Raw genomic sequence first — 26,352 nt, 5'->3', positions numbered from 1 at the left:
GATTAGTAACTAATTGAATTTAAATGTATCTGACGTTACGAGCAAGTTTCGCTGCTGTTATGCCTCAGACCTTTTCGATGTCTTGAACAGCAAATCCAAATAAGAGCAGTTGTCAACAAATGTGTACACAAAGTGTAGGTATTGAAAACAGCCATTGTTACTGCACTGAGGAGATCCAGAAGGAAGCTTTTACGAGAGATTATTGACGGTAACTATTTTGACCACAGCACCAATATCAGCCATCAGCCCGTTGCCGCTCACTTATATTTCCAGAATGTTCCACCTTATCTTATTTCCGGTGTAGCCTACATATATCCTTTGTGATTATTACTACCGAAACGATCTTGAACTGTCTGGAGATGGAAATGAGGTAAAACAATGTATGCGACCAATAGTAACATGGAACGACAAACAAAGTTCAAACGTTTTACGAGTAAATTTTTTTAAAATTTAATCACAGCTATAACTAAGTAAATCTTATAAAAGAATACAACTATAGTAACTCCGGTTGGCTAGTGTGCATGTTATAATTAATTATATCAATAGCCTTGTTATATTGTCTAATATATACTCCATTTCATTACGAGCAGGTTGAGTAGCGCAGCGCGAACCTCCTACCTGCCTACAGCTGGCGTCTTCAAGGCTAGCTAGGTCATTTTCTATGATGAGGCTTTTCGATTCCACCTTGTTCCTAAGCTTTTTTTTTCCTTAAGGTTAATTCAACTAAGCGGATGCGTGCTCAAGAACTACAGTCCCTGCTGCTGCTGAAAGATTCAATTTGGTATCTTCATTCTATCCTGGCATACACATACATGCTACCTAATACATATTTAAATTAAGGCGACACAGGGCTACCTACTAGACACCCACTAGTACCGATTAGCAATTCTTCTTACCGATTTCTTTTTCTTTTGTTAATCTAATTGTCGTAATTTACGATTGCCGCAGCGTTTTTTTTTCCGATCCCAATAAATCTCCTTCTGCGAATGGCTAATCATGATCCGAATACCTTCATTAACATCGTCACTGGCTCAGGATGAGTTGCCCGTTTGACGAAGTGCAAGGTCCATCTCCCAAACGATTCTGCCGATAGTAACAAGCGGCCTCATTAATCGATAGTTTAGGCCTATAGCAACATGTTACGTAGGCGAGCTACTGGTCGAGAAACCGGTGGTCGCCATACAGAAGCGGCCCAACTCTTCGGTAGCGACGGCGGCAGTACCAGCCCTGACCATTTTCCTATCAATCCGTCGATCCTTTGGGCCTCTGTTCTTTACACCCATAGTCACGTGTAGCCATTGTATCAGAAGCATGGCTAAAGCCGTTATTGCACATGCAACCGCAGCACAAACGTCCATGTAATAGTATTATGTAGACCGTAATCCATGCAATAGTATATATGCTTCGCTAATCTTAATAGTAATGCTGGGGGTGGCGGTGATCAGGATTCGTTGCGGCCGAAAGTTTGTCTCGTGCGGCGGTTCGAATAGCGGTCGGACACAGTCAACAATCAAACAAAATGAACGGTTTTATAGTAACATTAGCACATGCTAGTCAACATATTACAGTCGCTTGTTTTCGCTATCACCGCCTCACGTTTGCGGCCCACTCGACGCCAGTATCACGTGCTCACGTAGTAATTCACGAGGTGGGATAGGATCGAGGGGAATTTTGATGACCGTTGCTAGTTAAGTTACTGATGCCCATCTAGAGAACGCAGCAGTTTACGTAAATCGCATCATATCACTGAGGCTCAACACGTGGCCACTATGCATCACGTGAGACGTCAATATGACGGTCTCTACGATTGCTTCTCTACTAGAGTAATAATAATAAAGATTGTATATATCTAGATACAGTGTGCTAAACTTCGAGAGTTTCACGCGTTTTTTTTTTCCACACGTAGTAGGTACACACAGATGCACACACACGCTAAACCACTCTCGGTGCTGCCTCTCCGGTTCTAACGGTAAAGAATACAATGATGATTCGAAAAATTTTTCCACGACCCACCGTTGTACAGCGGCTGGAACCTATACGGAATGAAGTGGGACGCGCGCGTCATGGTGACACCGCATTAAAGAGCTGCTACAAATCGACTGCGGGCAATGGGACACCGATAGGTTGATCGTGGAGCAGTCAAAGAAGTTCGATGGCACGTGTGGAATGTAACTGTCCACTCGTATATAGAGTGGACAATGACAGATCGGTAAGACATCTTTGTTTGTTCCAGATGAGCCCGTATGACTATTGCCTCATTTCCAGACGGTACCACAACTCCTACTAGTGGTACACACTACAACGATTTTGATGTTTTGTCAACGAAACATTATACAGTTTGCCCATTTAATGTGACAATTTTCAGCACTGCTATCATCACTCTCTACTCTGATAGGTCAATTGCCGTAAGTCAGAGTAGGGGGTCGACAACAGTAGAAGTAGCTACACGGCCGTAAGCAGTTGATTAGCTGGTCTGCATTGCCGATCGGATTCCGATTAACTTCTCGTAGACCCCCCTTCCCTCACAGTGATTCAGAAACCCCACTGCCACGAGAATGAAAACATGTTTTGATCTTCGAACGGCGCCTGTCCACCTCCGTCTTCGGCACGAAGTGAGACCACGACTGACATTAAGAGGGAATCGGAAGCTCATTAGATACGTTGTATTGTAGGTGATGAACATCGATGCCCCCCGCTATGCGCTTCTGTTTCTAAGGGAAAGAGAGGGAAATCGGCTTTCTACGCTGTGGTGTGCGAAAGTCATTTGGGAAAATGTGTGCTCTTATTCAAAGTCGTTGCTTGACTTACTTCACTACTAGCTTTTAAAAAGTCTGAAATTTCCTAAATAGTTATTGCGAAGATGCACAACAATATTAATAATCTTTGCTGACAGCGAATATATAAAAAAACGCTAATATTAAATCCAATATATCTATCGCGTACCAATACTACCCTTTTTGAGGTGTCTTTCAGAGCACAGCTCGGATCAACAGTTAAATGAGATGCAAGCATGATTGTGAAAATAGACAATTTCCGAATTAGCAAATTAATACGTCGTAGAATAAGCGATTAAAAAATCAGAATGAAAAGAGTCCTAAGCACCCTGAAGACCTATTTTGACACGGCTAAACTCACAGTTTCCGGCTTGTTTCTAAAGACGTATCAAATATTGAATGGCGTCAAGCTTTTTTTTCGGTGTACCAAACGATTTCACGTGTAATCGAGAGGATTACGTAGTAGGCTACGGCTTTCTATAATCTCCAGGTGGTAAGCGATACCGCTACAACGAGAATCTCCCTCGGATACACAAATCCCTAGCCCGTTCTCTGGAAGCCACGTGGACAGTCTTCGAGCAGCTGTATAGATCTATCACATGCCCTACAGTCCAATTTGGCAGATCCTAGCCATATGTTCCAATGAAATAATGGTCCAACAAATTCTATTTGCTCTTATGGACTCATAACTGTACTTATATTTGGGTTTTTTTTTAAAAAAAGATTATACGCATAAAAAAACCTGAGGTAATTGTTATGGGGAACGCACTCGCTAACCTTCGGCAAATCATTGCAAAGCTGGAGCTAAAAACCGCGATTACAGCCCGACGGGAAGAAATCGACCAAAAACAACTTATCACGGATCTCTGCATAACATATTACACAGAATACTCTTTGAAATTTTATTACTGCAATATCCTGAATTTATGAGGGCCGCATTGAGTGGAACATGATGCAGGCAGAACACACGTTTTTCCTAGAAAAAGTTTATCATTTCTGATACTCGTAGCCAAGGGATGTCAGATGACATCAAGTAATCTCAAATATCTGTCAAACCGTTTGTATGATCAGAGCTCTGATAGTAATCAGAATTCAAGCTTCTCTCAAACATTCGTGTGCCCTTTCTATGTCAAAAGTTCAATATCGTGTCGAAATCTTGAAAAACACTTCTAGCTACACCTGTTCGACAAGCATCTAGTACGGCAGCCGATATTCCATTGCTAAATTGATCCTCACGCATTTTAAGTCACGAAATGCTATATATATATATATATATATATATATATAGTAGATTCTAAATCGTCGTCTATAAAACTGCTTTTTCTATGGAGGACAAGTTCGTCGAGTAAATCTACGGGTCAAATTATGACATAAATGTAAGTTTCATGTATTCTATATTTACACCACACATTTAGCTTAGCTTGCGCCCCGAAAAGTAGACGAGCATTCTGAGATTTTTCGAACTGTTCTATAGGGCAACCTAACGGCTCATCCAGCAGTCGTTTCATGTGACCTATTCAAATCCATATACGAATCTATAAAGACCAGACAAATTGTACGAGTAAAATGCAGCGCTTTTTCGGGCTCCTCGTATACACGCGTAATGAAACCCCGTTGACGGAAGGGCGCCGTGATGGTGCTGGAATGAGGCATGGTTCGATCGCGATCAAGACGATGCGTCGGCCACAAGCGTCAACGCCAATACTAACAGAGAGCCGAATGGAACGTGTCGCCAACTGCATTGCTAATATAGTGGATAATGACAGCAAATTTTATAACGAACTTGACAGGAGTCATCGCGGCTCTGATTCACAGCCTATGAGGGGCGTCGTTCCCCCGATCGTGTTATCTGTCACGATTTGACGCGGCGATGCAGTGGGGTAAGAACTCAATAATAGTCGCGTACAAAACATCTTCCTGCAGCAGTATCGTCGTGTCACTCCCTCAACGCTTTCATTGGATGAGGGATTAGATGGAGCCAAAAAGCCTATAAAGACACAGCGCAAAAGACAAGTAGGATTGCTAGGAAAATCGTGAGAGGCTGTCATGGTCTTATCCAGAGGTCATCTCCACGAAACTTCCAATCCGTATACAAATATTACTGCTATTAGTTGTAGAGTGAGCTGATAATCTTAAGTACGCAAATTTAAAAAGTTTCATATCGTTAGAAAACCAGAACGGCAGCTGTGCCGATCGAGCGGACAGACAGATACAGCGCAAAAACAGAAAGCGATTAGCTGGTAATAATACGCGTGCAGAGTGGTGCCATATTCTATATAAGTATATGTAGTTTTCCATAGAATTCCTTGTGCGTTTCCCAATGCTGACCCCAATGGGCTCTTTTGGTGAGAACACGTCAAAGCCAACAAGCTACTGGGCTTTTTTTCGTGAAAATACGTTAAAATTAAAAAAGTAACAATACAAGAGAAAAAATGCGCCACAATACCGGATTAAATATTTGTAGAAGAATCAATAGCTAACCGTTATCAACATACGGACAAAGCTGTAATAACTTTGAATATCTGCACTAGAAGAAAAAGTTATACATTTTGTGTATAATTCTCTTTTAAGTTAAATGTTAATTATATATACATCAGAACTAAAGTTATTATTATTACTGAAACACCTTATGCATTTTTTGCAAAGACTTGTATATATGTGCCTCAATTGATTATACGTAGCGAATCTGAATGTTTGACATATATCATTTTAATCTTTAGCTATCTAAAGAAAAAGAGGATTACTGCGTCCGTCATATTTCTTTCGACAGACCAGACGCTTGCAGGGTCTTTTCCAATACTAAAACGTTGTATTGTTCTGTTATTCATTGCCCTCAATTGCACGATTACTAAACTTGCTTGTTACTATCAAAAAAATTCACAAAAATTTCGATTAGACAGTGCAAAATGTCTTTCAGCTTAACCTCGTTCACCTTTCGTTTGCCTCCAGTATCGATTTTTACAAATATAAAACACAAGCGTTCTACCTCCTTCACGCTCAGTGCTCCTTCCGTCTAGTTCGCCTATTTCTCTGACAAAACCATTATCAGCGTTCTAGTTCGTTTGCCCTGTTCACTAGAGAGCAAACACGCTCCAACGCAACTATCGCTGAAATTTTCTTCTTCTATTACTCCGAGCTGCTACCTTCGTTCCCGGAAAAGGGCTTAGATATTTCGTTGTCAAAAGCGCTTCAAAACCGGAATGCTGTCAATTGCCGCCGCCGCCGCCCATGCCGACGCCTCCATTGCGTTACCATCGGACTTCGAGGCATAATTATATTATCGGGGACAGTCGTACAGGCTGTCTGGTCGGTTGGCCTGGTTCGTGGCCCCAGGCTAGCGACGGCCGATTCAGTCGGCCTTCAGAAGGCGACAGTTATTACAGCATACGATAAAACGCGTGTATATCTGTGTGTTTACATTTATATCTATAGGACCACGGTTGCGTGCTGCTGTTTGTATTTACGCAATGTTGAAAAAGGGGGAAAAGGATAAGTCTATTGGCGCATCTATCCGTCAAGATGAGCCAACGTCTCCATCCTTTCAGATGTATCTGTTTTTAAATAGCCCAACCATAGAGACAAAGAGGCGTTAGACGTATGGTATGGCACGGTCGGACGGAGATTATGCTATGGGGTTTCATGACGTCCTACGGATATACAGGTGTACGGGGCCGATGGTCGAAATTACGTTGGTCGGCTGCAGTAAAAGGCCTCGAAACCCCGCAATGTACCGTCATAAAGCGAACTGGTCGTGCCCGTTTGGCGTCGTGGCTATCAAGGGCTGTGACCGTTAACGCCGCTAGGAAATGTCTTGACATACTGTAGTTGGTATAGCAGACAGGGTGACCTGAATATTTATAGCAATAAAAGGGTTTCAATTAAAAAAAGCAAAATATTTTTGTTAAGGTGGCTCATTTAACAGAAATGAACGGTGAAGATAAACAGTGCAAACAATAGGTAAGTACTATATAGGACCGACAGAAGATAAAGTATTCATGATGCAAAATAAAGCTGCGAAAATTTAAGAAAAGATACGTTCTTCTCAATGTTTTGCTTTGATTTTGGTCTGATTGGTTTCTTTCAAAACAGTTCTCGGTCGCAAGCCAACGTCTTACGAGAGCTAATACGCGTACAGTGAACAGGACTGTCTTGAACGTAATTTGTATTGTATATCCACTTACTAACGATAATGAATGAGAACGTGCATGATTCGTCGGAAGTCCTAACAGACAGATTGTCCTTAATTCGTTTAGGCTGCTTCTTTCGTAGGCGCGCTTTGTTGTTTTTGTTTGTAAGAGATGCCACATAGTGAACCTTGTGCAATAATGAAAAGTCCAGCTTAAAGCTTAGTACCGAGTAACTAAAATAGTGTGCTCATCAAATAAGAATAATGAATATATCAGACAAATAATAGCTAGATTACCTTTGCCCCCGGACTGCTACTAATAATTATGGCTGAACTATTAAAGTCTACGTTCGCTCAACGTACACACCGACATTGTAATCCTATAATGTCTATATATAGATAAGCCAAATGAAAAATTGAGAAACAAGCGCTTGCGATGGGGTATTTACTCTAATAGAAGTCTCACGTTGAATAACTAGCTTAGAGAACACGGTGTGTAAAAAATTATCGTAGATCATGGGGTTTTCTGATATTCATGCCATACGTGAAAACCCATTGACGACACGAAAGGATATGGTATATCGCCAATTGCAAAACGAAGCATGTAGGACGAACATAAGGACAGGCTACATCTAACGAACTCTTACTAATGTGAGCTTCAGGTGCAAGTAGAAGCTCGCCTCATTTGCCTTCACGATTATCTGCATAGGTAACTGAAATCCATTCAAAATCCTATAAGGTGCAGTGACAGATCGCTGATAAAGCGATCCTTCGTGCATGTCTTGTTCAATTTCGTTGGCACACTCTTATAGCCTGTGTTCCCACTTTGGCTTAGTCCTCATTCCTCAACAACATGGAGCTGCTTGAGTCCATCTATCTGTGTACAGTAAGCTTTAGAGAAGACCTGTCGCCTGCTTTCGCTGCTCGTAGATGAGCTACTCGTTCGCATCGTATCACTGATGATAATTTATCTACTTCGACGACGTGACCTCAGGTAAAAACGAAGGATTTGTGGCTCGAGTGCAAACAATCGGCCCGTGCTGCTTGTGTACACACTTGATTCGATGGCCAGTTAGCGAATGACGAAGAGACATTCATTTGAAGTGGGTGCATCGAAGTGCGCCTTCGATACACTTCACGGAAGGTGTATTTTAGGGTTGACATAGAAAACCAAAAGGGTTGCGTTGACGACATTGAGTAGAATGCATGCCAATCAACGTATGTAACTGTCTATGAAATAGTAACTTGGTTTTGTACGACCTTACGATACATCATGATGAAAATATTATTAAATGTTTCTTTCATATAACGTGAAACCACACGGTTGGTATCATCATTCCAATAACTGAGCCTGAACTAGGTCGACCCCCAAGATCCTAGCATTAAGAACGTCGCAGCTTAAATAATGAAAAGTGTACGTCTGTAATATCAGATAGCTAATTTAACTAAGTTAAATTTAACAATAAGGGGAAATCGCTCGAAATAAGGGATAGGGCATCGATCCTATCGGGATCTTTTCTTGTCCTCAATGATTACTAGAGTTTTTGCGCTTGTCTGGAAGTGTTTTAAAATCTCCACCGTTTGTTCAGTCCGCCATATTGTGTGGGCCTTTTATACATACGTACAACGATAGCATTAATGATAGAAACGTGATTCAATATCCCTGGCATAGAACTTCATGCAGTTTCATAAGCCCTTTGTCTGCTCTAATCGCACGTGGACGAACGCACGTACGCCATATAATATATATATATATATATATATTCTATAATACCTTCGCAAATGGAACGTTGGTGACGCAAATCTTCAACGTTAACTGGTATCGCATGCGTCCATGTCAGTTGCTAGTTTTTATGCGGGCAGGCAAATATGGCAAAAGTCAAGTAGAAAACGATGCTATATTGGTCTCCAGCCAACAGTGTACCCAATTATGTCTGTAAATATAAATGAATTTTAGTGGTTTTGATTCTTTCATGTCAACAGCACATTGGAAATCTTGGAATGCGACCGGGGTGGTAGTGCTCGTTTCATAAGTTACTCGAAAAATCTCGATATATGATAACTTTCTATCTATCTGAGCAGAGAACGGACCAAAGTTTACAATATGTACGGAACCTTCGCTCCGATCAGCTCACGAACGTCAGTGTCAGCTTTGCCTGCTTGCGCGGTGCCGCAGAGAGACCGATGACAGTACTACGAACGATTAAGTTGATTGTGGTAATGACTTTCTTGCCATTCACTGCAAATAATGCGTATGCCACGAAGCATGTGGCAAAAAGATATATGTAGTGCTCCTCGCGATAAATGTGGAACGAAATACGTTCTATTAAGAAAGACATAAAGTACGGTTATTATCAGTGTTAAATATCTCTTTTTCTTGTCTTGAAGAATACATGAACCAACAATAACAAGAAAGCATATATGTATATACGTAAGAGTACCACTTTTTTATCATTGAAATTGACAATAGCCATAGAACGTTCTAGACAGAGTCGGCGACATCTCAGCTAATTCAGACGATCATATTAACGATTGCCATGCGTTTTGATATCAGGGTTGACTGAGCTCTACAAACGACCATAATCAGTCTGTTGAGCAGGAGCCACAGCGGGCCGCTTACTCAAATGCTGTCCCAGATGTCGACGAGCTAAGAGATGTAGCTGCATCAAAAGCGGCCATTAGCGATGATCAGTCGTGTTCCGTTTCTTCAACCAAGGAAACTGTCTCTATCTGGCGACAGGATGGCTGGCAGAGAGTGTTGTGAGCACGGGCTGGGAAGGGAAGACGACAATCACCCACTGTCCATGGCGGCGAGGCGTGGGCCTAAAGAAAAACAATGAGGGTCAAGTGAACGGCTTCCTATGTTTACTCCCTCAACTTGCAGAGACACTCGAGGGCGCTGCGTTAAGCAATAACCGTGTCATTACCGTGGTGGAAGTTGATGCTCTGACTGGTTTTGACAACGGTGGCCGTTGTAAACGCAGGACTATGAGCTCCAGCAGCGGGAACCGCTGGTGACAGCAGTGTTCCCGCTCGATTGCCCCTCCTTTAGCCGCGTTTGCCATCGTCGTACCTTCTGCACCACGAAAAAGAAAATTACAGGCAACAAGCAGCAGAAAGACGCGTTGTCTACACTCGCTTACCTGAATGGTTTGCTAGCTGGCTAAGTTAGATTGAAATGCAGACAGCGAATAGGGTATGCGTACGGGTCGGACATGGCATTGCGTTCTACTGGAATCGACACTGTTCCTGCCGGCGCTGTTATGGGAGTATAAGCTGCGCTGCTTTGTTATCAGGCGCTACCTCGTTTTTGTTGACAGAATTTAACAGAAACGGGCTAGGCCGCGTTAGGTCGATCAAGATCGCCACGTGTTACCGTAGTGGGGAATATAATAAACGAGGTAGGTAGTCGAATCCCTGCTGCAGCCAAAGTAGGTCAGCGTCGGTACCGTCGTGTCCAAGCAGCCCCGTCGACTTGAGTGACGCTGGTGGCCCTACAAGTAGCGAAATGGCGGCGGCCGCAGCAGGAGCAACGCGGCAGCGGGGTGGAGCTAGCTCGAGAGTGACGGCAGTACACACGACAGCAAAGACGATATCAACAGCAGGTTTAGCGCACAAAGCAAATCAATATGAACGGCACGGGGCAAATACGAGTGACGAACGAACGGAGCGCGGGGCGCCAGCCAACGCGGCGGGCAGGCAGATAAGCACCGCCGGGAAGCTGCAGCGCTACGCAAGTGAGTCCGCCAGGAGCAGTCACAGGCACAGACAAAAAGGAGAGACTACTCGCAGGAGAAGAGGCAATAGCAACAGAAACAGCTAAAACGATTGATGAACAAACAGCGGCGACAGCTGTGGCGATGACGGCAGCCCTAATGGTAACGGCAAATCGGTAGAAAACTAGCGCTGGCTGGTGCCACCTTCTGCTTTTCACGGCGCGGCGTATAGCCGATCATTAGCCATTGCTGCTGCTGTTACTGCGGCCGGCAGCTGGAAAAGTAGTGACTACCGTAAGAGCCGTTGTCGGCTTGCAGTGATCGAGGCAGCCAAACGTATCGACTGCAGCCGCAGTACGGCAGTGACGCTGACGGCAACAATCGTCCGTACATAGAGCAGTGATTGGTGCTCTGGAGGTTGGCAATGATGACAACAACCGTGGCATAAACAACAGCGGCGCATGACAGACGATACTATGCGTTACTACATAGCAAAAAATGTCGCTGCGAAAAAAGATCCGACGCGGGTCTTCCTACTTTGTTGAGTGTGCGGCAATGAAATTGTCGCGGCTACTAGCGCTGCGGACGATTGTTTTTAACGCAAGCACGATCCGTGTGTTTGTCGACGCAGGCAGAAGAGCGACGACAACGCACGTTTGTATAGAACTGAGAAAAAATCGACTACAAAACAATGAATGCAGAACAAAATTGAAAAAAATAGATCAATATTGACCGCATGAGATACACACATGCGGTACAGAAATGCGCGAACCTGTCAGCTGCGCGCGCAGTGGCTTCACTTGCTAGCTGGTCCGCAATTGCATGACTGTTTGTGCTATAAAAATATTGCTGGACAACCAAAATGGAAAAGACCGTTCATTGTCGTCGGACAGGCAATTTCCTTCCAAATCTACATAGATATATCTATCTAACAAGTATGAGGCTACGATGGTTCAACTTTGTTGACAGTCAAATCTGCCGAAGCTGAAGCCTGTCAAACCAACGAAAATAAGGACTTCGTGGAATTGTTTCTATCGTCTAATTATAGTCACTAGTTTAATTCTCGGATGTATAGAGAGCTCATATGAAGACATGTACAAGAATGGCTAATTCCCGAAGTCGTCAAGCTTCTGTCCCACCCGAACATACACAGATGAACGTGTTTGTTACCTTGAAGGTGAGGCAATATCTCCATAGCGTAGTAGTAACATATAATCCAAATTGATCGATATTCCTTCAAGGGTCCTAGATCTACGAAGGAATACGTCGATGCTGTGACCCTGAGAACACGTAGCTTACACGATACAACGAATAGTACACAGTGTTGTCACTTACAATCAATTTTTTTACCAAGCACTAACCCAAATCGAAATTCTGTCCTCGCTACACGTTCGTTACTTCGGCGAAAATACGGTTCCCTGAGTGCAATCCATTTCCAACGAACATGCGCCTTCACGGGTGATCGGAGAAAAATTTACCGTTGCGTACGAAGATGACACGAGGCACTTACTTCAGAAAATTGCGCAGTTTTTTAGGAATCTATTCACTGCCTAATCATATTAGGAATTAATTACACAAGTTATCTACACAACTCTGCCCGACAGAGCCGTATTATAACCTGCCGTAATAGTCGTAAACGCGATTCTACCGATAGAAGATGCGAGAGAACTGAGCGTTGACCGTTTGTAAACTAGTTTACTAACTGATCCCAAAGCAAATCAGATCGAATTAGCCGTAACGTACCAGACGCATCTGATCATTTGTCCACTACATATCCGCAATAATCACCTGGTTCTCTTTGACTTCACATGTAGACCGCACGTGTTGACTGCCAAATAGGCGCGACAAGTTGTTGCGGTAATCAAACGATGTGTATTTGTGGATCGGAGTCAAACGTTACCGTACTACACAGAATTCGATCCGCCCACCAGAATTGACTAGAGGCTACGTAACAGTTGTCGAACACTCCAGCAGACGAACGTGCTCGACCTAATCTCTCTGCCCGTTAAAACGTCCAGTGGCGACGTCGACGACGACGATGATAATGATGATGATCGTATCTAGCCAGAAGGCACAGGCCCACACGTAAAAGCACCAAAAGACCGTTTGACGATCGACCACCTGGTGCTTGACTGGCAATTTCTTCGTATTTGGCTGTGTTATCTATTGCCTGAGTGAGCCTGCTTGGACTAGCCTGTGTGCCGGGCTCATCTTACGAGCCGTTTGTTCATGCCTCTTTCCGAGCCAGCCCGTTTTCGTAAATAGGGGCGGGGGCAGGTGGTTTCCAACGGTCTTTTTCAACACACCACCAACAGCACACGGTAGCAACAACAATAACCAATACGGTAATCCCCGCGAACACACACGAGCGACGAGTCCACTCCACGATAGCACAAGTAACAGTAACGGTCGTCGTTATACCAGAGAAAAATCCGCTAGTAACAGCGGCTGCAGCAGTCACAGGACGCGCTCGGTTTCTCCGGTCAGTCGCTGTGATCAAAATCAGCAGGTATTAACGGTCGTGGGGTTGTTCGGTTTCGCTGTCGGCTAGGGAACAACAAGGTCTGCTTCTGCCTTGCTCGCTAACGTTTTCCTGTCGGTTCAAACTTCTGACTGGCGACGACGCGGCAAATAGGTAGTGGACAACAATAACCAGCTATTGGCTGACGACAGCAAAACATCCGCTGAGGTGGGCGTTCGAACGGGCAACAGTAACGGCAGCAGTAACAACGATCTTCGCAGCGTTGTCCCGCAATGACGACACCCTAACCGCATCCATGAGAAAGGCTGCGCTCTCAGGAACAACACCTTTAGCTGTTGCCAATCTCGACGAGTGCTGTTCGGTGGTCAGCGGCAGGTGGCCTTGCCTACGGTAAGTGGACAACTGAATTGTTCGTCTACGAGGCAAGGAGACTGGGAGGAGCTGCGGCAAGCGAGCGAAAGTCGCGAAAAAAGATCCTTACTTCGTTGGGCCCCTGGCGACGAGGTGGCAGCCACCGATAGAGCAGAGAACTAAATCGACACCAGGCAAACGGGGCATAGACACAGAAGCTTATTTTTTGCTTAGAATATTTCAACAATCACGGAGTCATCAGAGAACACTTCTATGAGATGTTGCCGTTCAGGTCGACAGACCGCACAAAATCTCTATCTATTCCTAGATTTTTCGTTGTTTGTTGCTGTACTGCTACGATTGGGTCCCGTCAGTCGTAGGTTTCATATTGCCTTGTTGTTGTTATTATTATTGATGTTGTCGTCGTCGTCGTCTCCATCGTTGTACCTGTTCCGCGACGATGGCAGCAGCGGCAACATTTCGTCACCGTGTCACATCGAACAGCCACAGCCCTCGAAGTCACAGGGCAAAATAGCCGCGATGATGATCATCTCACCCGTTGTGTGGCGGCGATGGTAGACGAAAGCGCCACAATGTCTAATATCTCTTGTCCTATTTCGTTCTCTCTATCTCGATCCCTCTGTTGTCAATGGCAGGGGGTGACAACCGCCCGTGGCCACCCGGCTGCTGCAATAACAGCAGCAACAGCAACAACAACAGCGGCAGGGCAAGCAACGTCGATCAGCGCATGCTCATGTCAACTTACCTGCCTAACTATCGCTGGCGGAATATCAACACAGAGACAGCATCGAACGCAGCTGCAGCGCCAATAACAGCGACGTCCATCTACAGGGCGAGAGCGATGCTACGGCCGTAGTCTCTACGCGTAAAGATACAGGGACCTCTTGTTGGATCGTTCGTCTGTCCGTTCGCTGACTGTCTGTGCTAGCACACGGACGCGTGAACGGGTGAGTGAGTTTAGATGCGTCCCATGCGTATGTGTGGGGTTGTTTGTGTGAGTGTCATTATCTGAGGGCGAGGGTATGGACCAAGTGTATTTGTATGCGTGTCTGTGTACGTCTATGCGAGCGTTCGAATTGGCTAGAGAAGACTGCCTCGCTCGCTCATTGCTAATGGCTGGAGTCAACGCGAGAAGGACAACGCATGCTCGATCACAGCGCCCTCGGTGGTCATGATGTGAAGCTAAACGGCCAGCGCGGGACAGCGAGGAAGCGGCGAGATGTTCTCTGTCCAGAAAGGCCCAATAATACTAGCCGTTGTTAGTGCATACATCAAGCGGCGGACTTAATAGGGGATAAGGCAAGGTCATTGATAAGGTGAAGGTTGAGTATTTAAAGGCGGCGATGGCGAACGAAGGACAGAGAAAAATGGAAACAGATTTAGAATAAATGACCACTGTTGCCGATAAAATTCACGAGATCAGAAAATTCAATAGAAACGCAACTGCATTAAGCGTCTAACAATACGGGTATTGAAAAGAACTATACGTAATCAAGAGAAAGATGTATAATTTGATGAAAGATCGAATTGGTTTTAATTCACAAACTAGCTCGAGTTTATCCCATATACATACACATATATACGTATATATATATATATATCCGTAGCGTCATAATGGTGATAAATCAAGTCAATATTAAACGCATGACAATGTATTGAGAATTTTGTTTCCACTGGGCCACAGTCGGGAAATAATGCGCTATCTATTATATATATTTTAGCACTGATCGCTCACCAGGTACCCGTGTTATAGCTATGAGCGCAATCCAAGGCTGACTTAGGCCTTCAACACATTTAAAGTCGCGTAGTTAATAATTAGTATACAATTTTTATGAACTATAGCGGTTGGCAGATATTTCATTCTGCGTGATCCAATTAATTAAGGGTATATAGTCAAAAGCAGATCAAATACTGCTCAGCAGCGAATGATTTCCATCAAACAGCGGCATGCAATATATAGACGAACTACGCGTATAGTTAATACAGGACCATTGACGTCATTTTAGACATATATATGTATGTATATCAATTTTTCTAAGGCTTTACCGTTTCTATCGTATGGCTAGTATCAAAATGGTATAATCTTATAACTGATAATTAATAGCTTAGGCCGATAATGTACGAGTTAAGTCAAATGCGAAGTTAGTCAATAGCCTAACAAGGTCATTTTCTGGCTGACAGATAAGTTAAAGTAAACGGGGAGCTAAACTTATTGAGTGATTAATTATCCCCTGCGTATTCGTTGTCTAAATGAGTAGGTTACTTCTATTCAACATATATACAACAGATCTGTAGGTGCGCGGCCTGTAGCCAGTATTAACGGAGCGTGCGTCGACGGCCTGAAGTTATACAGTCCATACTATTGATAAGCAAAAACATTTGAAGTGCTCCATCAAAATGACGCGAGAACAGTGACACGTTCATTTTGGCACTGGACTTAACCGAAACTAATCTTTTGTGGTGTTTATAATTTTGTCTGTACTCCTACCGGCGACTCTTATTTAGCGTACATTCTATACGTGAAGTGTCTCTCAAAAATCGGTTATCTCTATCTTAATAAACTAGCTTCGTGAGGCTGTTTAATAGGGTAATCAGCGCCAATATGGCCGATTGATTCCGAGCCGTTCGCAACAATAATCTACGATGTGACCAAAACACAAGTCCTTCTAGGACCCTGTAGGGATTGTATTATTAACGCGTGATAATTCTCTTGATTTTTACTGGCTACGAGTTAAGGCGTATTTATATTGTTGTATATTACTGCATTAAAACAAAGGCCAGTTACGAAAATTATGTTTTAAGCAGTGTAGATCTTACAACTAAGATCTAAACTAAAAGTAGGATTTGATTGTCCAACTCATGTATATCACGATGCGACCTTTTACGTTCACTTTGCGAGAGCTTGTTGATTAAGCTAGACTGTATTAAAGAAGGACCAGTGGAAATGGTATCATTTCCTGCCTTTAAGACGAGCCGTTAAAAATATGACAAAATATTTTGGATTGAGAATTTTTCTTCGATAACGTTCAGGGTGGGAGAGACATCCTGCGGAATAACCAAAGCCCCTGAACAGGGGCTGGTTCATTTAACGCCGAAGTAATCTAAAAATGACCATTTCTTACAGTGCTGTTTTTAAAACGCAAAGGTCGTAAGCGCTCTGCAAAAGCAAAACACCAGATAATGCAATAAAGACGAAAGAGACGCAACTTCGAAAATCTATTTCTTTTATATAATAATAATAATAATAATAATAATAATAATAATAATACAAAACAATCTTGCCCTCCTTTAAAAAGATCAATACCCGCCTGAAAATACAAAGACTACACTTAAGCCAAGTATATCTTTTTGGGAACGAACTGCAATGACAATAGGGGACCTCGGATCTGATCAGCCTTAGACGTTTTCCCTTTTATAAAAGCATACAATCAACACAGTCTTCGGTTGTCCCTTTCAAGGAAACTTCTGGATATAACGGGGTTTTTTCCTGTCCTTTAGTTTTGCATGATATCTAAATTAAGCAGCGCAACAAAATGAGCTTGTTTCTTAGGCTTGATGGTGAGGTACTCAACGAGAAGACGCCTTGTTTGTCGAACGAAGCCAGACAATGAGGGCTTATGGGAAAACAGGGCAGTCATAGCGTCTCTGAACATTTTACATGTCGACATTATTAGTCACGTATCTCAGGCAGCATTGTAAATGCTTTCTGTCTAAAATAGACACATGAGGGACGTGTACATGTGTGCACCAGCGAGAACCTGGAATAGGGAAAAGCTGCTCTAACAATTAGGAGTAGGTCAATATATAAAGTTCAGGTATATATAAAGTTTACAAGTGAAGCACAGCTCTTAGCTGTTTAGGTATTTACTGTTCGGTATTCTAAATCGCATAAGATTCGCCTTACGAACGCTGCGAGATGAAGTGACCCTGGACAATCGAGAAGTTAGTAACCAGTCGACTATGCAACTTGTGAGATATTGCTGGAAGCGCGGCAAACCAGGTTTTTTTTATAAGACAGGGGCAGGTAGCCATCTACACGGCCAAGGCAGTGCATGCAAGGATTACGCTAACTTAACGAAATGTAGAGCTTCTTGAATTAACAAACATTGAACATAACATCTTATATCGCCGTAAGACTTTTGCCAGTGACGTTGAATTCACTCAGCTGCAATCCGCAAGCTCAACGGCACTCTGACGTCATCTATGAATAGTCTGGTAATAGCCAATTAAAGATTCCATCGTAGGTTCTTCAACACATCGGCAGCAGCTTGAGCTTGGACTTTTCCGGTCTAATCCTTTCGAACGTTGCGAAAAAGCAGAATAGGCTCATTTCCCATGTTTAGAAATGCAACAGTGTTTTCCAAGCTGGAAGACATTTTCTTGGATTTGTCCAACTATTCAGTGATTGCTGAGAGACCAATTCTTCCTGCTAGGTGTTCGTCTGCGCAAAACCGGTCATCTGCCAACTTGCCTATGGCGCCACTGTCACACCAGAGATAAAACGGTGCGTTGACATTTCTAAGACGAACTGTTTATTTACACGAGGTACGAAGTCGTAAAATAATTCAAAACCGAAATGTTTCGAGCTTTACGTCCACGAGCATTTTTGTTTACCTATCTATGTTCCTGTAGCGAGAAACTTGAGATCATGCAGAATAGCATTTACCATTCATGACAATACGGTCGTCAGCTATCCGATTATCACGAGCATTTTAAATATAAAATTATTTAGTAATAATAATAACAAAGAAATTACGTGTACTTTGCCATGGCAACGTGGTGATGGCCACCCGTCACAACGTCACCAGCCGAGAGGTTTCTCTAGCAGACAGCCAAATTAACAATGCAGAACATTGACAACTATAAACTGAGAGAGTTTCGCGTCAATACAGCGCTGTCCAAGAGTCGCTCACTTGACAACAAAAAAAAAATCTATGTCTATGTAGGACGCTTTTATTGGATGGCTGTAATTGACGCAGCCGGCCGCGGTAGCCGCCGACCTGTTAGCCCGATCACGTACAACGGCTGGCTGTGTCGATCCGAAAAAAAGTTCTAAATGCGAAATCGGGATTCTAATCTAAGTTTTTTTACCCGCCCTATTCATGTTTAGGATTACTGAATTTAAACTGCGCTGTTTACCGCATTAAAATAGCGAAATAACTGGCCTTCTTATAAATTAGCTCACCCATAAATACAGACAATAGATTATATCAAAAGTAAACAGAAACATCGAAGTTATGTGCAACGATGCTAATGGACGTTATTATAAATCTACATCGCCGTATGTAAATACCTGCGAAGGCTCCAACCTGACCACGCGCGTCTATACGAAGTGCAATTAGCGCTTCAAACGAGTGAAAAAGATCACTTGCCTTCAAATCGACGAAAGACCTACAAGACGACACAAATTTGTCATCTTGAATCTAAAAATCGAACAATTATTTATAGGCTCATTGTCCGAAGTACTATTGTACAACGAGAAGACGCTGTTCGGGGATCCGGTTAGACATGGCCAGCTGCGATAACGGACGTTCTTAGGCTTTTGCTTTTTATTCCTAAAACTCACTGTGAAAAATAGAAAATAGAATTCAGAGCAGGGAAAAGATTTTCCTGTTTATCCAATAAGACGTCTTTTGCTCTTTTGACTCCCTGAAATAGCAATTTTTGAAAAATTCGAATTTTTTGTTTTTTATTTAATGTGATCTTTGTTTCACAGTGTTTTACACTGTCGTCGTTCTTGCACAGTCTCTAGAAGCGTTAAGTAATCAAATGTGTTCGATATTAAGAATTGTTTCAGATTCGATAGATTACGTACGAGCAATAATAGTAACCTTGCAGTTCATTGATTTTAACAAATTGAAAAGTTCCAACAAGCGAAACTTTAAAAATTGAGCCATTAGCGTTCTGGTATCAGCACTACCAGTCCAATCCAGTGTTCGTTGAATATAGAATGCTATTTGAGAAGAAGTACATCAGCAGCGCAAAAATATATAGATAAAACCCTTTGTAGATATCCTAGATGAGAAACAAAGGGTGCGCCGGCGCGTGACGCTGACCAAAATGGAAGAAAATAACTTTACCTTTATTTCTGTGAACACTAGATAAGTTCATGTAAGTAAGTTTTATTGCACATATGTGATTTCCGTTAACTGTAATTGTTATTGCAATTCTTCGAGTTGTGCAAAAGGTCAATTCAAATAAAATGCGCGTTCACAAGTAACCGTCCTGGAAGCGAACCCGTACGTGTGGCGTTTACGTACATTGAATGTAGCAGTTGTTCGGCCAGTATGGGTCGTTTCGACTAGCGCATGTTATCATAGTCTGGTAACATTGCGACATGAGCTAACATGATAACATCTCGGTAGCCTGCTTTGGATATTAAAGGAAGTGGTGAGCTATTATTCGGGTGACGCAGACAAGTACAAAAAAGCTCTTTGATTTAATCATTTTGATTTCAGCTTGCGAGTTTGCAACATCTTCGGCAGTAACCGCGTCTGTCAGATGACCGGCTTTATACTTTCTTTTTTCTTGTCTGATGCCAATTGTGGCTCGCTAAATCGCTGTTAGGGACGTTTCGAGCAGCACCGTTACTGCCAGGATCAATAGTACAGTGGCAAAAACGATCGCCGTTGTCGAGTCTCGAAGCTATGACGAGGAATAAGATAGAAACGTCTTATTTATCCTTGAGCATTTGTCATCCATTGTTCATAATTAGTATAGTACTATATACAGCATTGCCCTATCGTTTACCTTTTTGAGTCCTAGAAACTGATCAATAAGAGGGTTTCTGCGTTGCTATAAATAGGAAAGCAAACAACGCCGATATACAATGTTTACGCCTACTAAACCGAGCCTGCCTCGTACTTAATATAACGAGACTAAACAAAACCTTCAAAAAAAAAGATAGAACGGTCGCCCATTATTGGCAGCACCTGAATAGAGACTTACACAATAGCTTACTAATTTTCATCTATATTGTTGGAAATAGATTGAAATTTAGACACGAAATGTTGCGCGCTATTTAATAAATAATAAGCTGCTGCCAAATTAACAATTTCCTTATATGTACATTATAGCATTGTTTTGCTAAAATCAGGCAAAAGTCAAGGGTTTGCAATTGCGTCTAGGGCAAAAAATTAAGAAACGAAGTAATACACAAGACGAGCGCGAGATGTGGGTTCGCTAGGCTTTACCGTTATGAAACTCGAATGTATTCAGCCTCTCGTTACTTGAATAAAGATGGACAATGCGTATCTGTATTCATCTATATCGTCTTCTTTGCTAGTTCCGCTAGCCTACGCACTATGCTTTTAGAAAGCGTTTCCTCCTAAATCCCTTGTCCAGAATTTTTCCTAGGGTTCTCTAGGGGGTTTTTCACATTAATTTATATCTACAATAATACCAGGGAGGTTCCGCTGAATGTTCGTATCGAAAACATCAAAGAATTTCCTACAAAGTTAAAACATTGTCCGCTGATTCTAAGAAATGCGGTCAGCACCATATAAATACTACGGCAGCAGTAAAAGCAGTATTTTCTTCCTACCATATTGATCATATCTGAATAGCCCCCTCTAATGAGGAGGTATATATATAATGATAGAGTATGTATAGATAGAGTTGCAAACAATACGGCACCGCTTGTCGCAGCGAAAACAAGCACACCGTTGTTGCACGAGTACAGATCAACGTTTTGAACGGAGCCTATTATAGTATTTATACTATAGCTACTAGGCGCTTGTGAATGACCAAATGAAGAATAGTTGAACGGTCTTTTCTTACCGTCGTCGTCACATTCTACGAAATCGGCGACCTTGAAAAGCATGCGTCGCATCTGCTCCTGCTGCTGCTACTGTTGTCGGCCACGGCCGTTGACATTGTTCAGCTTTTGTTGACCTAGGGCTGATAGTGGTGCCGCCGCTCTGCTGATTTCAATGTCACAGCCAGATACCCTGGTACACAGCGAGACGGGCTTCTTATTCTTCCTGTTGAAATCCTTTTCTTATGTTCTTTACAGTAACCTAAAAGTCTCCCTCAAGCCTACAAAGACGCCAAAGAGGCGATGGATCGCGGTGCTGACGCCGACTCTTGTAAGTCCTTGTAGACACCGACAGAACAGAGGCAGTAATCGAAAATTTGCTTTTTTTCCGGTGGGTTTTTGGGGGTTTTTGCTTATTACAGCAACTGGAACATACACAAAACTCATTCTTTGCTGTTTACATGCTGTTTGCTCCTTTCAGTCTTCCACAAATTCTTGCTACTCCTTAACACTCGGGGCGACTGCAGTAAAGAATCACAATGGTGCTCGGTTGCTACCCAGTGTCCAACGCGCCCTGGCAAACTCAATCCTCATGCACTCCGCAGAGTCGCAGCAGCCGACTGTCGTTGCCTCTGAAGTCCGCCCTAGCTCGAGTCTTCAGTTACAGTAACTAAAATAGGCGACTACGGCTAGCGCAGAAGCCAGCCATCTTCGTAAATATAAAATTTTCAATGGTTTAGCTTGTTATGACACAGTATGAGCCGCCTTGGCGTCCGCTGTTTCTGTGACCCAATGACCATCTGCTTTCGGTAAGGTGGGATAATGTGCGTTTGGAAAAAACTGCAGAACCGCAACCTTCTAGGACAAAAGGCAAAGAACTATGCATACCTTCATGAAACATTTTACAGTTATTTTTTTTAAAACCTGCCTTGTAAGGCAATTGTCTAATTGCTAATTAATTAAAGGCGACCTAGCCTTGACGCTTTTTATGTATGTTTTCTCTTAAATTCCCTTGAACTTCCTATATTTTTAAATATTGCAGTAAGATTCCGCTAATAGCCCACGTTGTTCAGGAGTGCCTTTCGAACTGATTGAATGAGAGGGTCGTGGACGAACATACTTAGGATGCAATACTGCAGTATTGTGTGTTGCCAAAATCTCCTGCAAACCTTAACTTCCAACGGTAAGTGTGGCGGCGAAGGAATACGGATTAACAAATGAACAAACAGATGACACTGAATACAATTCACTGTTACTGTGTGAAAATCACAGAAATGATAATCGATATGAGAACTACTCTACGTTATCGGCAGCTACGATCGATGCGCCTAGACGTGGACGCCTGCCTGTAATTTTTCCCCTTTCCGTTTATCACTTGAAGTATAGAAAACGGTTCCATTGCTAGACTCCACACGGGCCGTTGTAGTCCAGTGTAAGATGCACCCCAAGGAGAGTCGGGCAAAGCTACTGCCCCGAGCAGGGCAGCAGGGAGAGCGATCGTCCAACCAAGGAACACGACAGTCTAAAATTACATCATTTCATATTGTCGGAAAAGTCGATGGACCGCTTACAATCGCAAGCTAAAAATGTAGCTTTCATCAAATTGCGTGAACTATTATTACACTATTTTACCTAAATGTTTCTCGATAACTAATGATAACCAGCAATCAGGCTTTGCCAGCCTATAGATCTCCAAACTTTAAAGCCACTTTACTCTAAAAGTAAAAAAAGTGAAACGCAAGATTATCCACTAGAAAAAATAGATAGTTTTATAGAAAAAGTAGATAGAAAAAATTGAAGTTGCAACGTATTTTAAGAAATGTAATCAATTTTGCGACGAGGAAGACCGCTGCGAGGGATCCGATGGCGTAGCTTGCCAGGTGCGTATGAGCGTCTGCGTAAACAGAAAACGCGACTTGCAGTGCCAAGACGTGATCTACACCCCCTAGTGATACTATAGGCGGCAGATCTTCCCACCAAGAAAATCAGTCCAGCGAAAGCTGATGAAAGCGCTGCCAAAAATAGATTAATTAGAGCGCACGACAAGGGCAATGCTGTAGGGTATGTATGATGATAGCCTATTGAATCTGATGGCTGCAAGCAAATCCGGCGGACGTTGCAATTAAGTAACTTTTGAATTACGTGTCGCTAGCAGACGAAATTTATTTAGTAAATCCTCTAGTCTCGTAGAAGCTTAGAAGTTAAAAGCGGCTGAGTTTGCTCCAGGAAAAATATGTCCGGAAGAAAAAATATCTTTCATTCCCGAAGCTCAACGCTTAGTGATCATACTTCATTTCTGGAAAGTTACAGAGCTGTGGAAATTCATCGAAGATTGGTAGGAATATTATATAAAGAGGCTTTAACGAAAGCGCAGTACGTGAATAGTACAAACGTTTCAATAACTGTGATTGGAGTATTGAAGACCAGGGAAAACGAGATCAAATGTAGGGACTCAAAACAGAGAGACACACCGCACCTATCGAGGAGGCTGTTCATGAACGCAGAGCTTCGAGTTTCAAAGCTCTATCGATCAATATTGGAATTTTGCATTTAACCCAGTACTAGAAATGTGGAAAACGATTAACGATTGGGAATCGAACCCACCCCAGTTGCAAATGCGTGTAGTGCAATTTGCGGAACGGAGTATCATTAAAAAATCGGCCTGGAGCATATGCTAGCCATAGACAAGGCGAAGGAATAACGTCGCCCTGGAAAAAAGTTATGTCAGTGGCACTGTCGAAAAGGTTTACGTAGAGCGATAGTATACCTGCAATGAACGTCAGAAGCGTCTGCTATTATAAGGTACAGTTACAAACGAATTTGGTGAATCTTGGAGTTCAAACACTTTTGAGCCAGCCAGGCTAGAATGAAGATGCATTCTGTATCAGAAATACTCCTCTATTTCTTACACATTGTTTCCAAAGATCTCACAGCTTCTGGACGGCTATACCTACCATTCATAAATTTTCTATATATAACTTAATAAAATGCTTGATCTCCAGTCGCCCTTTTTAGAGCACGCAAACCGTAAACACCCGTACTTAGATCGGGAAAATAAACGATCATTGGATATTCGTTAGCTCCATATAGAAAATAGTTGAGGGATGGCGTTGATGTCTGACGGTATCATTAATTAACCAGACCAGCTGCTTTCGATCGCCATACCAACAGATAATGAGGGCTGGGCCCCTTGAGGGCTCAAGTTAGCGGGTAGCTTTCACTGCTACATCTAAGACGAGTATCTCATACCAGCAGATGTCCCTGATATTTATTTCGAGTACTACCATCACCTTGTGCTCGAACCTATTCGACACTGCCGTCAGACTCGATTTCTATCCAGGGCGACGTTGTTCTCTTGCCTAATTGCTTTTCAGCTGGCGGTAGGGATTGAACCATGCAGGTATTTTGTTGATTGAAACTTCGTGGTTCAATTCTCGGACGAGCAGTCCTTGATTCAGTTTCCAAAGTTTCCATATTTAGTTTATAATTCTGCGACCGGTTACATGTAAAATTCCAGTTTTGACTTCAAACTCCGATTTCGTGGCAAGGGTCCTCGTTAGCGGCAATGCGTCCTTGTCCTTCGGGTCATTTTCTTACTAGTTTTCAGTACTCCAATCTCAGTTCTTGAAACGTTAGCACAATTATGCTCTCGTTCAGCGCCTCCGTGCCTAAAGCCTTCACCAACCTTTGATGAATTTCTACAGCACCGTGGCCTTCGAGGAATGAAGATTCGATCACTGACCGTTGACTTTTGAGACTAATGTTTTTCTTTGTTGAGTCTATTTTCCTTTTTTAACCTGTTTTCACTCGCAAGCTTCCAGAAGACTGTCGTATTTGCCAGCCAACTTTTTTCTGTAATTAACTTTTTTTATTTAATTAAATTTTAATTAACTAATTATTATATTTATATTATAATATGTTGAAATTAATAATCTAATTAAAATTTAATTAATTTCTAAATTTAGCGCATTCGCTTGTAATAGCCTAATATGTGTGTAGAAAAAACAGGCATTGCACAAAGTTTAACTAAATTTCTTAGTAGTAGGTAGTTATAGTTACCCTTCAATGAAAAGAGACATGGTGTTCTTGCGAACGTTCTAGTTTCCCTTGGTACAATACTCCGTTTGTGTATCATATAAGGCAACACGTATTTAACTAGTGAATCATCAAATACCCTTTAACTGTAGGCGTCTTAATACTCTCATGAAGTACGTCGCAAAATATCTGAGTGTCCTTTAGTAACGACGTTATCTGCTTAGCCAACGTCAAAATGTTTTTCTAGTGTACGATACAAAAAAAAATACCGAGTCATACTTTGATTCGCCATGTAACGTGGGGATTCAATATGGGCAAGGCTGCTTTGAACAGGTCGAACTCCACGGCCGTAATTCTGATATAGCGGATTGGCGATGCGTGTTACACGAACCTGATGCAAAACAGGAACACGTTCCCTCTATGTGATTATTAAAAGTCGAGGACGAGATTGCGTTTACAGGACGCAGTTCTCGAAATCTGTCCTGCCCTTGAGATAGATCGGCATATACAGTCGTCGCTTTCACAGTTTAAAACGATTCGTTGACGACTTGACTGAGCACGTTCACACAGAACGGAGTTGCATATATTTCTATGCACCGGGCCTGCATGCGGGCTAGCAAAAGTTAGTCCTAAAAGGTACAATTCAAGTGACAGAAAAATTACAAGAGAGTCTTCAGGCAGCAGAGGAATTGAACGATATCAAAAATGACCACCTCGAAACAACGCAACTAGGCACGGATTGAAACCGAAATTAAAATTTACAAAGCAACGAAAGAAGGTCAGGTGGTTAGGCGCAAAGACGCACGAAGAACTATGTTAGGGCCGATCTACGTATAGAGGTACAAATATCTTACCAACGATCTGTATATGAGCAATGTGGACAGCGACAACTGGATGCCAAATAGCTTTATGTCCATCGCAGCATACCACAGATGAGGCAGCTACTTCAACCAACCGAAAATCGATAAAATAGAAAAAAAATATCGTAGAAAACAACAATAATAATGACCACCTCAATATAATCGTAGTCTTCGAACGTCGAGAGTGAGATGTACAATTTGTTTCTGTTCTCCATAAGGCTAAATTTGTCA

General features: G+C 42.6%; 1 protein-coding gene and 1 long non-coding RNA gene across 6 annotated transcripts in view; one reads left to right on the top strand and one right to left on the bottom strand.

The window, feature by feature from the left end:
- The window catches only part of cv-c (RhoGTPase activating protein), a 152,743-nt gene extending 136,050 nt beyond the window's left edge, over positions 1 to 16,693 (bottom strand). For 2 of the 5 annotated variants that reach the window (XM_086993867.1, XM_086993868.1), the window contains exon 1: positions 11,787 to 16,689. The gene's annotated coding sequence lies outside the window, so the exon portion shown is untranslated. Of the gene's footprint in view, positions 1 to 11,786 lie in introns of all 5 variants that reach the window. The other 3 variants (XM_086993869.1, XM_086993870.1, XM_022812982.2) reach the window with 3 other exon arrangements.
- Positions 16,694 to 21,463: 4,770 nt separating this feature from the next.
- Positions 21,464 to 22,172, top strand: LOC147754837 (uncharacterized). Its single transcript, XR_015330741.1, has 2 exons — positions 21,464 to 21,557; positions 21,708 to 22,172. It is a non-coding gene; the product is annotated as an uncharacterized LOC147754837 (long non-coding RNA).
- The last annotated feature ends 4,180 nt before the right edge of the window (positions 22,173 to 26,352 follow it).

Source organism: Varroa destructor, unplaced genomic scaffold (genome assembly GCF_002443255.2).
Source record: "Varroa destructor unplaced genomic scaffold, Vdes_3.0 BEIS01000006.1, whole genome shotgun sequence".
NCBI lineage: Eukaryota > Metazoa > Arthropoda > Arachnida > Mesostigmata > Varroidae > Varroa > Varroa destructor.
The sequence above is the reverse complement of the archived record's forward strand: the minus strand, read 5'-3'. Positions and strand labels throughout refer to the sequence as shown.